Genomic DNA, 13,343 nt, shown 5'->3' with positions numbered 1-13,343 from the left:
CTCTTATTTTTTGAATTTCCAGCTTTTCTGCCCTGCTTTTTCCCCATCTTTGTGGTTTTATCTGCCTCTGGTCTTTGATGATGGTGATGTACTGATGGGGTTTTGGTGTAGGTGTCCTTCCTGTTTGATAGTTTTCCTTCTAACAGTCAGGACCCTCAGCTGTAGGTCTGTTGGAGATTGCTTGAGGTCCACTCCAGACCCTGTTTGCCTGGGTATCAGCAGCAGAGGCTGCAGAAGATAGAATATTTCTGAACAGCGAGTGTACCTGTCTGATTCTTGCTTTGGAAGCTTCCTCTCAGGGGTGTACTCCACCCTGTGAGGTGTGGGGTGTCAGACTGCCCCTAGTGGGGGATGTCTCCCAGTTAGGCTACTCAGGGGTCAGGGACCCACTTGAGCAGGCAGTCTGTCCGTTCTCAGATCTCAGCCTCTGTGTTAGGAGATCCACTGCTCTCTTCAAAGCTGTCAGACAGAGTCGTTTGCGTCTGCAGAGGTTTCTGCTGCTTTTTTGTTGTTGTTGTTGTTGTTGTGTAGCTGTGCCCTGTCCCCAGAGGTGGAGTCTACAGAGACAGGCATGTTTCCTTGAGCTGCTGTGAGCTCCACCCAGTTTGAGCTTCCCAACAGCTTTGTTTACCTACTTAAGCCTCAGCAATGGCGGGCGCCCCTCCCCCAGCCTGGCTGCTGCCTTGCCAGTAGATCACAGACTGCTGTGCTAGCAATGAGGGAGGCTCCGTGGGCGTGGGACCCTCCGGCCAGGTGTGGGATATGATCTCCTGGTGTGCCTGTTTGCTTAAAGCGCAATATTGGGGTGGGAATTACCCGATTTTCCAGGTGTTGTGTGTCTCAGTTCCCCTGGCTAGGAAAAGGGATTCCCTTCCCCCTTGCGCTTCCCAGGTGAGGCGATGCCTCGCCCTGCTTCAGCTCTAGCTGGTCGGGCTGCAGCAGCTGACCAGCACCGATCGTCCGGCACTCCCCAGTGAGATGAACCCAGTACCTCAGTTGAAAATGCAGAAATCACCGGTCTTCTGTGTCGCTGGAGCTGGGAGTTGGAGACTGGAGCTGTTCCTATTCGGCCATCTTGCTCCGCCCCCCCCCTTATTTATATCTCAAGCCCCAAAGAAAGAATTCACACAACTGAGGTTTGTGAATAAAGCATATAAAAATGCAAATTTTCAGTATATTTCTACTTCCCTGTTTCCATACTGTACTTGATACTTAGAAAATAAAACCCAACTTGTTTAAGAACCTCCTCAAAAGAGCTTCCTCTGGAAAATTTTTAGCAGGAAAATGAAATATTTTTTCTAAACAGCCTTTTCCATTTTTTCATCTGTGGTAATAATGGAAGTTAAATCTTTGGCTTCAGTCAAACTATCCTCACTATTTCTGGATAGGGCTGGTGCTTTTCTGTCCTCTTATCTTTACTAATGCTATTTTCTACATGAATAGCCCTCAATACTTTTTTCTGTCTTTCATGATTCAAATATACTTTTAGTGAAGTAAACCATACAAAATGTCAAATGTATACAGCTCCATACATTTTTACTAAATGAGCACACCTTTGCATCCGCCTTCTGGATCAATAAACAGATCATTAAAATACCCTAGAAACCCCTTTAGTGCTCTTGTCGAACACTTCCTCTTCTGTGTCTGGGGAATGCAAATTAAACTGACAAAAGACATTAACAGAATTTTTCTTTAAGTTTATTTACATATGGAATTTGCATACACATGAGAAGACTCAGTGATGAGTGCTGTGGTCTGAATGTTGGTGTTCCCCCAAAATTTATGTGTTGGACCTTAATACCCAAAATGATAGCATTAATAATTGGGGCTTTTTAGAAGTGATTAAGTCATTAGAACTCCAACCTCATGAGTAGGATTAATCCCCTTAAAAAAGAGGTTGAAGGGAGTTGCCTTGCCTTTTCTGCAATGACAGGACACACAAAGGGTGCCATCTGTGAGAAATAGACCCTCACCAGACACCAAATCTGCTCGCTCCTCAATCTTAGATTTCACAGCCCCCAGAACTGTAAGCAATAAATACATTTTTATTGTTCATAAATCTAGGGTATTTTGTTATAGAAGCTTGAATAAATTAACACAAGGAGTAACCCATAAGGTGATCAGACTTTGGAGTTTAAATATCTTAACACAGGTTAATAAATTATTAAAAAGTGGCTAAACAAAGAAAAAAAAAGGAGATTGGCTTCTAGGGATGATAGATTGTAGGAAAGTGACTTGGGAATGCATGGAAAATACGGTTTGTTGAGTACAATTTTTATGCCGATGAACTGTTCTCTTTTTTATACAGGAGAAGGAAACAGCTTTATGAATGTGAAAGGGGAAATTTATGCCCTGATTTTAGGCAGAAAAGAAGAGGGCAGAGTGTTCTTCCTGTGTTTGCTGTTTTTCAATTACCTTAAGCTCAAAATAAGTTTCTGCTAACTTGGCATATTCTGATCCCCTTTCCCACTTTCCACTTACTAGAACCACCCTAGCTGCCTCCCGCTAATGGGTAATCACTAGCTTGACATCTATTACCATTGTTTTTGTTTTTGTTTTTGTTTTTGTTTTTTTAAAAACTGCCTTTGAAATATATTTTAAACGAAAAAATAAAATATATATGCTTTTGTGCCTGAAATATTCTCTTAATGTTGCATTATATTGTCTGTGATGTTCATCCAGGTTAATAGTTGTAGATTATGTATTTTCAAGGCTTTATAGTGGTTTATTTTTATAAAAATGCCACAACCTGTTGATCAACTCTACAATTAATAAATATTGGATGGTTTCCAGTTTGGGAATAACATAAATGGTGCTATTGTAATCAAAACAGGTCCATCACCCAGTGTACATGGTGAGTTAATACACAGAGACACTGGGTTGCAACAGAGAAAGAGGTTTAAGTTTAGAACTGCTGAACCTTCATCCAAATCCATCTTTCTGGGTTTGGACACCTCAAATCCATCTTTCTGGATTTGGACACCTCAAATCCATCTCTCTGAGGAGTTCAGGGCTAAAGTTTTTAAGGATATTGGAGTGGACTGAAGTGTGGAGATCTTTGATTAATCAAAGAATGCAGGGTGAAGTCATGGGACAGGGAAATTTTCTCATGCTGATTCAGTTCATTGGTGGGGCTCTTTAAACTAGCTGGCATTAGCATTTCCACTGAAATGCAGAATCTGCTTAATCTTTTCTTTTCTTTTTTTTTTTTTTGAGATGGAGTCTCGCTCTGTCGCCCAGGCTGGAGTGCAGTGCAGTGGCGCAATCTCGGCTCATTGCAAGCTCTGCCTCCCGGATTCACGCCATTCACCTGCCTCAGCCTCCAGAGTGGCTGGGACTTCAGGCGGCCACCACCACGCCCCGCTAATTTTTTGTATTTTTAGTAGAGACGTGGTTTCACCGTGTTAGCCAGGATGGTCTCAATCTGACCTTGTGATCCGCCCGCCTCGGCCTCCCAAAGTGCTGGGATTACAGGCGTGAGCCACTGCGACTGGCCTTGATCTATTCTTAAATGAAAACCTTAAAATCCTAATTTCAGAGATTTTGTCTAAAAGGACAATGGGGATGCAAATGGTAAGTATCTAGTGTTGTACGGTTCTTAGTTATAAGGAAATGGGTCAAAGTGCAACCTTGATTAATGCTTAATTATAACTATTTCTGTTCAGAACTCTTGCTAACCCAGTGAGGACAGCCTTACTGCTATGAATATTATTATGCTATTTGGTAAATATGCAAGTATTTTTGTTAGATATATAACCAGGAGAGAAATTGTTTGGTAATATGTTTGTGTATAAACAACTCTAGTAGATATGACCACACAGGTGCAATAAATAAGAGTTCTGAATGTTTCATACACCCACAAACAGTTGATTTTTTTTTTTAATTTGTCCATTCTAGTAAGTGTGTAGTGTTACTGCATATATTATTAATTTACCTTTTTAATGACCAGAGATGATGAATGTTTTTTTCAGTTTTGTTGACTGTTTGGAAAACCATTTTTTTTTTTTTTTTTGTAAAGTTTTACTCTTTGCTCATTTTACTGTTCACCTGTTGGCATTTTGGTTACAATTCGGAGAGTTCTTTGTATATTGAATATGATTGTTTTATGGGTAAGTGTATTACAAATATCTTTTCTCACTTTGTGGTTTGAATTTCTAACTCTTAACAGCATATATTGATTTAACGAAGGGTTTAAAGTAGTCCAACTTATCATCTTTCTTATGATTAGTGTGTTTTCTGTCCAGTGTATAAAATATTTGCATATAGCCTGAAGGCCATATTTTCTCTCTTTATTGCTCTTTAGAAGTTTTCACTTTTTAAAAAAATGGTGGCTTTACTGAGATATGATTCACATACCATAAAATCTACCCATTTAATAGTTCGAGGTACAATTAAGGTTTTTTTTCTCCTTACAGTTAAAGGTACAACTTGCTAGTTTTTAGTGTATTTACAGATATAAACAATCATCATCACAGTCAATGTTAGAACATTTTCATCATCTCCAAAAGAAACCCCATAGCCTTTAGCTATCATTCCCCTAACTCTCTGCACCTCCAAGCCCTAAGTAACCACTAAGTTACTGTCTGTTTCTATAGGTTTACATATTCTAGACATTTATTACAAATGGACATATATAACATGTAATTTCTTGTTTCTCTCACTCAACATAATATTGTCAAAATTCATCTATGTTTTATAGCATGTATCAAGATTTCTTTTCCTCATATGGATGAATAAAATTCAATGTTATAAATACAGTTGGCCCTTTAAAAAGATAGATTTGAACTGCTCAGGTCTATTTATGCGTGAATTTTCTTCTGCTTCTGCCACTCTTGATACAACAAGACCAACCCCTCCTCTTCCTTCTTGTCTTTAGCTTACTCAATGTGAAGATGACCACAAGGGTTAAGACTTTAATGATGATCCACTTCCACTTAAAAAATAATATATTTTCTCTTCCTTATGATTTTTTAACATTTTATTTTCTCAATTTACTTTAAGAATATAGTATATAAAACATATAACATGAAAAAATATGTGTTAATCAAAGTTTATGTTATCACTAAGGTAGACAGTACACTACTGGAAGTTAGGATTTTGGGGAGTCAAAATTTACGTGTGAATTTTTGACTGCCTGCGGGGTCAGACCCTATAACCCCCAAGTTGTTCAAGAATCAACTGTATACTGCCTTTTCCCTATCCATTCATCATTTCATGGACATGTAGAAGTTTTGATTTTTTATCTTACCTTTATTATATATTTATATTTGCCATCTATCTAAAATTGACTTATGTATGCTTATGAGGTAGAAATTTCAGGTTCATTTTTTCCCTTATGAATATTAAATTGATGCAGACTTATTTAAAAAGCCATCTTTTTCCCACTCTATTATAAATTATGCATCAAGTCTTGTATATATGTGAGTTTCTGCCCTTTCTATTCTCTTTTAGTTGTATATCTGCTTATCCTTGTAACAAGTCCAGAAAATTTTAATTAGAATAGGGTGACTATTATTATCTAAGATTTCCAAATCTTTTAGGTTTTGTTTCTTCTTAAGAATGCCTAGACTGTACTTGTCCCTTGCATTTCTGTATATTATTTTTTTAATGAGCTTGTCAATTTCTTTTGAAAAATGGCTGAGATTTTTATTGGACTTACAATGGATATATAGATCACTTCGTGGAGAAATATGTTTACATTGAATCTTCCATCCCATAATGTTTACAATGTACATCTCCACTCCATTTATTCTTTGAAGAAATCTTGTACATTTTTGAGAGATATTCAATATTTCAATGTTTTTTGAAGATAGTGTAAATGGCTTGTTTTTTCTTTTTCTATATCTTTTTACTTGGGCCACATCTGAATTTGCCAGAAATTGTGACTACTCATTTTTTAATTTTCACTCCTAGTATAAGTGAATGTCTAATCTCTATTGTATTAGTCCATTTTCATGCTACTATGAAGAAATAAATACTTGAGACTGGGCAATTTATAAAGAAAAGAGGTTTGACCGGGTGCAGTGGCTCATGCCTGTAATCCCAGTGCTTAGGGAGGCCGAGGCAGGTGGATCACCTGAGGTCAGGTGTTCAAGACCAGCTTGGCCAATATGGCAAAACCCTGTCTCCACTAAAAATACAAACACTAACTGGGTGTGGTGGTGCATCCCTGTAGTCCCAGCTGCTTGGGATACAGGCTGAGGCAAGAAAATCGCTTGAACCTGGGAGGTGGAGGTTGCAGTGAGCCGAGATCACACCACTGCACTCCAGCCTGGGTGACAGAGCGATAATCTGTTCTAAAAAAGCAAACAAACAAAACTCCAGGCATGGTAACTCACACCTGTAATCCCAGCACGTTGGGTAGCCGAGGTGGGCGGATCACCTGAGGTCGGGAATTTGAGACCAGCCTGACCAACATGGAAAAAGCCTGTCTTTACTAAAAATACAAAATTAGCCAGGCGTGGTGGGGCATGTCTGTAATCCCAGCTACTTGGGAGGCTGAGGCAGAAGAATCGCTTGAACCCGGGAGGCAGAGTTTGTGGTGAGCCGAGATCACACCATTGCACTCCAGACTGTGCAACAAGAGTGAAACTCCATCTCAAAGAAAGAAAAAAAAAAAAAAAAAGTAAAAAAGGTTTAATGGACTCTTGCTGGGGAAGCCTCACAATCATGGTAGAGGTGAAGGATGAGCAAAGGCATGTCTTAGGTGGTGGCAGGTGAGAGAGCGTGTGCAGGGGAATGGCCCTTTATAAAAACATAAGATCTTGTGAGATTTATTCAGTATCATGAGAACATCACAAGAAAAACCCACCCTCATGATTCAATTACCTCTCACTGAATCCCTCCGATGACACGTGAGGATTATGGGAGCTGCAATTCAAGATGAGATTTGGGTGGGGTCACAGCCACACCATATCATCCATGAAACCTTAAATTCTTCTGTAAGCCAATATCTTCCATCTCTCTATAATTCCTCCCCCCCCCACAATTAATTTGTCACTATCAAATCTTTTACTACCTTTGGCATATCTTTCATTTCCAAGCATTACTTAGTAGTGTATCTAATAAAGTACAGTTTTCTTTGGTATAAGTCTTATTTATCATATAGTCCATATAACATAATTTCCTACCTAGAAAGCTTCAATAGAGCTTTAATTGTCTAGAGAAGGTAAACGAGAAGCTGAAAATAAAGAGATAGACTTGGCAATCAATGAAACTGGTACAATTATTTGTGTGTGTACTTCCTACTCCTCTTTCCCTTCTTTACTCTCTCACCCTGCCTGCCAGATAAACAATACTCACAAAAAGTCACTCTTCTCACCTGAACCCTTTAGCAAGGCCTCATGTTCCATTTAGGGACTGATGTCTTATAACAAACATCACTGTCTGCTGAGGGGAAGGATTTCTCCAAACTCTTGATGGAGAACTGGTTGGGCAGACCACATTCACTTTCTGGGAAAGTTATGTGTGATGTGGAGGCTCAGTTTCCTCATCTGGAAAATGTAAAGCACTTATAAAATGTACTGAATTGATTTAAGTTCCTTCATGTTACTCATAAAAAAGTATGGCAAATATTTTTACCCTAAGGTACTAAATGATGATATTATCATTACTAAATTAATATTAGATACTTGCTTGCTCCAGAAAGTACACCACAGAGATATTAAACATAAAATAACATTTCATAGGCAACCTCTCATTCTGCCTTTAGAATCTTCTAAAAAGCACATATTTCTGCTTACCAGGGTTTGCTTATATGCTTTCTACTTAAACTGTGAAGACATTACCAGGTTTAGAAAATAAAAATACAAGATGCCCAGTCAAATTTGAATTTTATATTGCATCATATCAAATTTTCATATATCAAACAAATTTGTTCATGAAATATTTGGGACATTACTAAAAATTTATTGTTTATGTCATATTCAAATACAACTGTACATTCTGCATTTTACGGTCAATCTTAACTGATCTTTTGAAAAACCTATTTGGAGAATTCCCTGGCTTTCTTCGAGATCATCTCTAGTGGGAATTTCAGGTGGGTTAACAGAAATCTTAGAAGCAATTACTGGAGGTATATATTACTTTTCCCTTTCTTTATCCCACAAGTGGACAACCAACCTGCATCTAAACTCAGGTACTTCACCGATTCTCTGGTTACTGTGATGTCTACCTTCCTAAGCTCAGCCTGTCATTCAACTAGGGCACTTGCTCCTATGCCTTCTCTTACTTAATGACTTGCTTTCACATTTATTCTTTCTTCTGCATTGCTAATTTGTCCTTCTATAGTGAATTACTTTCATTATTTAAAAAATTCTCTTGATCTTATATCTTCCTTAATCTACACCTCAGTTATAAAAAAACTATCAAGGTACTGGATACAATATCAGGCTCCCCTCATTCACTTTCCATTCTCTCCTCTGATGACTCCACACAGTATTATCTTTTCCATTACAGTTGATCTCCTTTGCCAGCTGGTAAAAAGGCAAGCTTTGCCAGTGGAAAGTGCTGAGGGACAGTACAGGATGTAATGGGCTCTTCTTTGGTTCCCTGTGTTTTGTTCCTATAGACCTTACTAAATAAAGACAGCTACAGGCAATATTTATGTTAATTTTCTAAAAAAGTGTCTGAAGTGACGTAATTTACAAACTCAGAGAAGAAAACAGAGTAAGAAAGAAAGAAAAAAAAAAAACTACCACAACACCATAATTCAGAGATAATTTTTTTTTCTTTTTTCTTTTTTTTTTTTTTTTTGAGACGGAGTCTCGCTCTGTCACCCAGTCTGGAGTGCAGTGGCGCGATCCCAGCTCACTGCAAGCTCCCCCTCTCGGGTTCACGCCATTCTCCTGCCTCAGCCTCCTGAGTAACTGGGACTCCAGGCGCCCGGCACCGCGCCCGGCTAATTTTTTGTATTTTTAGTAAAGACGGGGTTTCACCGTGGTCTCGATCTCCTGACCTTGTGATCCGCCCACCTCGGCCTCCCAAAGTGCTGGGATTACAGGCGTGAGCCACCGCACCCGGCCCAGAGATAATTTTTATTGACATTTGAGTAAATAAATACACTGACAAAACATTTCAAGCATAAATAATATACGGTGTTAAATACATAAAATGTTTAGGCTAAGTAACTTTTTTAACTCACTGTCTCATAAAATAATATCATTAATAAATATGACTTACAATATCATGTTCCTGTCTGCTTAATCTCTCAATATTTGAATTGCATAAATTATTTAAATAATTATTTTAAATGCATTTCTTAAATAACTCTTTATCTAGATTTTGATTTTAAGAAAATATAAAGAACAATTTTAAAAATATACACAGATATATAGGCAGAAATCCCTTGTTGTCCATGGGGAAATGATTTCAAGGCCCATGCAGATACCAAAGTCCATGGATGCTCAAATCTCTCATATAAAGTGGCATCAGGGAGAAGAGGTGGAGTGAGATGGCCAAATAAAAGGCTGCAGTAATTGTTCCCCCAACAGGAACACCAAATTTAGCAACTATCTACACAAAAAAGCACCCTCATAAGAACTAAAAATCAGGTGAGCACTCACAGTACCTGGTTTTAACTTTACATCACTGAATAAGGCACTGAAGACAGTCAAAAAGACAGACTTGAATTACCAATGCCACTTCTCCTCCATTGCCCAGTAGTAGGCTACATAGTACAGAGAGAGAATCTGGGCACTTGGGAGAAGGACAGTAAAGTGATTGAAAGACATTGCATTGAACTCAGTGCTGCCCTGGCACAGCAGAAAGCAAAACCTAGTTGAACTCAGCTGATGCCCACCCACAGAGGGAGCATTTAGATCAGCCCCAGTCAGAGAGGAATCACCCATCCCAGGAGTCAGAACTTGAGTTCCAGCAAGCCTTGCCACTGCAGGCCAAAGAGCTCTGGGGTCATAAATAAACTTAAAATGATGTCTAGGCCACAAGAACTGCAACTATTAGCAAGTACTAGTGCTGAGCTGGGCTCAGAGGCAGTGAATTTGACACCAGCTAAGGCTGCTAAAGGAGTGCTTATGCCACCCCTCCCCCAACCATAGTTTGCACAGTTCAAGGCTCAAAAAGAGACCCCTTCCATCCACTTGAGATGAGGAGAGTAAAGAGTAAGGAGAACTTTGTCTTGCTATTTGGCTACCAGTTAAACAATAGTTGGATAGGGCACTGTTAGAGTTGTGAGTCCCATGTTCTAGATCCTAGCTCTCGGAAAACATTTCTGGACACATGTTGTATCAGAAGGGAACCCACTACCTTGAAGGGAAGGACACAGTCCTGGAAGGACCCATTACCTGCTAACTAAAGAGCCCTTGGTCCCTGAATAATCTCTAGTGATACCCAGGTACACCATAAGCCTCAGGTGAGACTCTAAGATGTGCTGGTTTCAGGTGAGTCCCAAAATATCCCAAGTTGTGGTTTTCTCCATCTGTTTTTCTCCATCTGCTTGAGAAAAACAGAGGGAAAAAAAGAGGGACTTTGTCTTGTACCCTAAGTACTAGTTTATTTGGGTACAGCACCAAATGGGTTCATGGGTTACCCAATTTTAGGCTTTGAATCTTGGATAGAATTTCTGTTTTTGCCCTGGATCAGAAAATATCCAACTGCCATGAATGATGAGTCCCAGGCTTGGCAGCATTCACCACAAGCTAACCAAAGAACACTTGGGCTTTAAATAAAAATCAGTGGTAGCCTAGCAGTGCTTCCCAGGTGTCTGTTGTGGTGGTGGTCATGGGTGAGGCTCCTTTGCCTGTTAAAAGTGGAGGAAAGAGTAGAAAGTACTGTGTCTCATGGTGTGAGTGCAACTCAGCCACAACAGAATTGAAAACCAGGTAGATTTCTAAAGTTTTTGACTCCCAGAATGTGAAGACTAAATAAATACTTAACTCTTTGATGCCCAAACACCAACAAACATTCACAAGCATCAGTACCATCCAGGAAAATACGATCTCATCAAACAAACTAAATAAAGCTTCAAGGACCAATCCTGGAGAAGCAGAGAGATGTGACCTTTCAGACAGAGAATTTAAAATAGCTGTTTTGAGGAAACTCAAAGAAATTCAAGATAACACACAGAAGAAATTCAAAATAATATCAGATAAATTTACCAGAGAGATGGAAATAATTAAAAAGAAGCAGGAATTCTGGAGTTGAAAAATGCAATTGACATACTGAACAATGCACCAGAGTCTCTTAATTGCAGAATTAATTAAGTGGAAGAAGGAATGAATGAGCTTGAAGGCAGCCTATTTGAAAATATACAGCCAGAAAAGACTAAAGTAAAAAGAATAAAACACAGTGAGCCATGTGTTCAGGTTATAGAAAATAGCCTTAAAAGGGCAAATCTAAGAGTTATTGGCCTTAAAGAGGAGATGGAGGAAGTGATAGAAGTAGTAAATTTATTCAAAGATATAATAACCAAGAACTCTCCAAATCTAGAGAAAGATATCAATACCCATGTACAAGAAAGTTATAGAACACCAAGAAAATTTAACCTAAAGAAAACTACCTCAAGGCATTTAATAATCAAACTTCCAAAGTCAATGATAAAGACAGGATTCTAAAAACCCAAGAGAAAAGAACATAAGAAAAGCAGAGAAAAGAAAACAAAAGAATGACATACAATGGAACTCCAATATGTCTGATAGCAGACTTTTCAATAGAAACTTTAAAGAACAGGAGAGAGTGGTATCTCATGTTTAAAGTTCAGAAGAAAAAACAAACAAACAAACAAACAAAACCCTTGTGCCCTAGAATATCATATCCAGTGGAAATGTCGTTCAAACATGAAGGAAAAATAAAGACTTTACCAAACAAACAAAAGCTGAGGGATTTTTGTCAATATCAGACCTGTCTTAAAAAAAATGCTAAAGATAGAGTACATAACCAGAAAGAAAAGGATGTTAATGAGCAATGAGAAATCATCTGAAGGCACAAAACTCACTGGTAATAGTAAGTACACAGAAAAAGCACAGAATATTATAACACTATAATAGTCGTGTAGTCTTAAGTACAAAAACTAAAAGATGAACCAATCAAAAATAACTACAATAGCTTTTCAAGACATAAACAGTAAAATAAGATATAAATGGAAGCAACACAAAGTTAAAAATCAGGGTGACAAAATTAAAGTGTAGAGTTTTTACTAATTTTCTTTTTGCTTGTTAGTTTATTTATGCAAGCAGTGCTAAGTTGTTATAGCTTAAAATAGTGGGTCATAAGACAGTATTTGCAGCCTCATAATAACCTCAGATCAAAAAACATACAACAGATACACCAAAAAAATAAAAAGCAAGAAATTAAATCACACCATCAGAAAATCATTTTCACTAAAAGGAAGACAGGAAGAAAGGAAAGAAGAAAGAGAAGAGTACAAAACAACCAGAAAACAAATAACAATGACAAGAGTAAGTCCTTAAGTATGAATAATAATACTGAATGCAAATGAAATGAATTCATCAATAAAATAACAGAATGGCTGGAAAAAAAAAAAAAAAGACACAATGATCTGTTACCCACAATAAATACACTTCACTTACAAAGACACATATAGATTAAAAATAAGAAGACAAAAATAGACCTTTCATGCCAATGGAAATCAAAACAAACAAACAGACAAACAAAAAAAAAAACAACAAAAAAAAGCAAGAGTAGCTATCAGATAAAACTATAAAAAAGAAACAAAGAAGGTCATTATGCAATGATAAAGGAGTCAATTCAGCAGGAGGATATAGCAATTGTAAACATATTTGCTCCCAACACTGGAGTACCCAGATATATACGTAACAAATACTATCAGAGTCAAAGAGAGAGAGATACCTCAATAGAATAATAGCTGGAGACTTCACCCCATTTTCAGCATTGGACAGATCTTTTAGACAGGAAATCAAAGAAATATTGAACTTTATCTGCACTATAGAGCAAATGAATCTAAGAGATATTTATCAAACATTTCATCCAACAGCTACAGAATACACATTCTTTTCCCCAGCACACAGATCATTCTCAAAGATAAGCTATGTTAGGTCACAAAACAAGTCTCTTATATGTTGTGTGACAACATACAAAATATTGAAATAATATCAAGCATTTTTTCTGACCACAGTGGAATAAAACTAGAAATAAGTAAGAGAAATTTTGCAAACTATACAAATACATGGAAATTAATTGTTTCTGAATGACTGGTTGGTCAATGAAGAAATTAAGAAGGAAATTTAAAATTTTCTTAAAACAAGTAATAATGGAAACACAACATACCAAAACCTAGGGGATATAGCAAAAGCAATAATAAATGGGAAGTTTATTGCTATAAGTATCTACATCAAAAAAAGAAAGAA

At 37.7% G+C, this 13,343-nt stretch overlaps 1 long non-coding RNA gene across 1 annotated transcript in view; it reads left to right on the top strand.

Annotated features, from left to right (window-relative positions):
• The window catches only part of LOC108583086, a 72,339-nt gene that overhangs the window by 43,512 nt on the left and 15,484 nt on the right, over positions 1 to 13,343 (top strand). The window lies entirely within an intron of this gene.

The sequence above is a fragment of the Papio anubis genome, chromosome 19 (genome assembly GCF_008728515.1).
Source record: "Papio anubis isolate 15944 chromosome 19, Panubis1.0, whole genome shotgun sequence".
In the NCBI taxonomy this organism is placed as follows: Eukaryota; Metazoa; Chordata; class Mammalia; order Primates; family Cercopithecidae; genus Papio; species Papio anubis.
The sequence above is the reverse complement of the archived record's forward strand: the minus strand, read 5'-3'. Positions and strand labels throughout refer to the sequence as shown.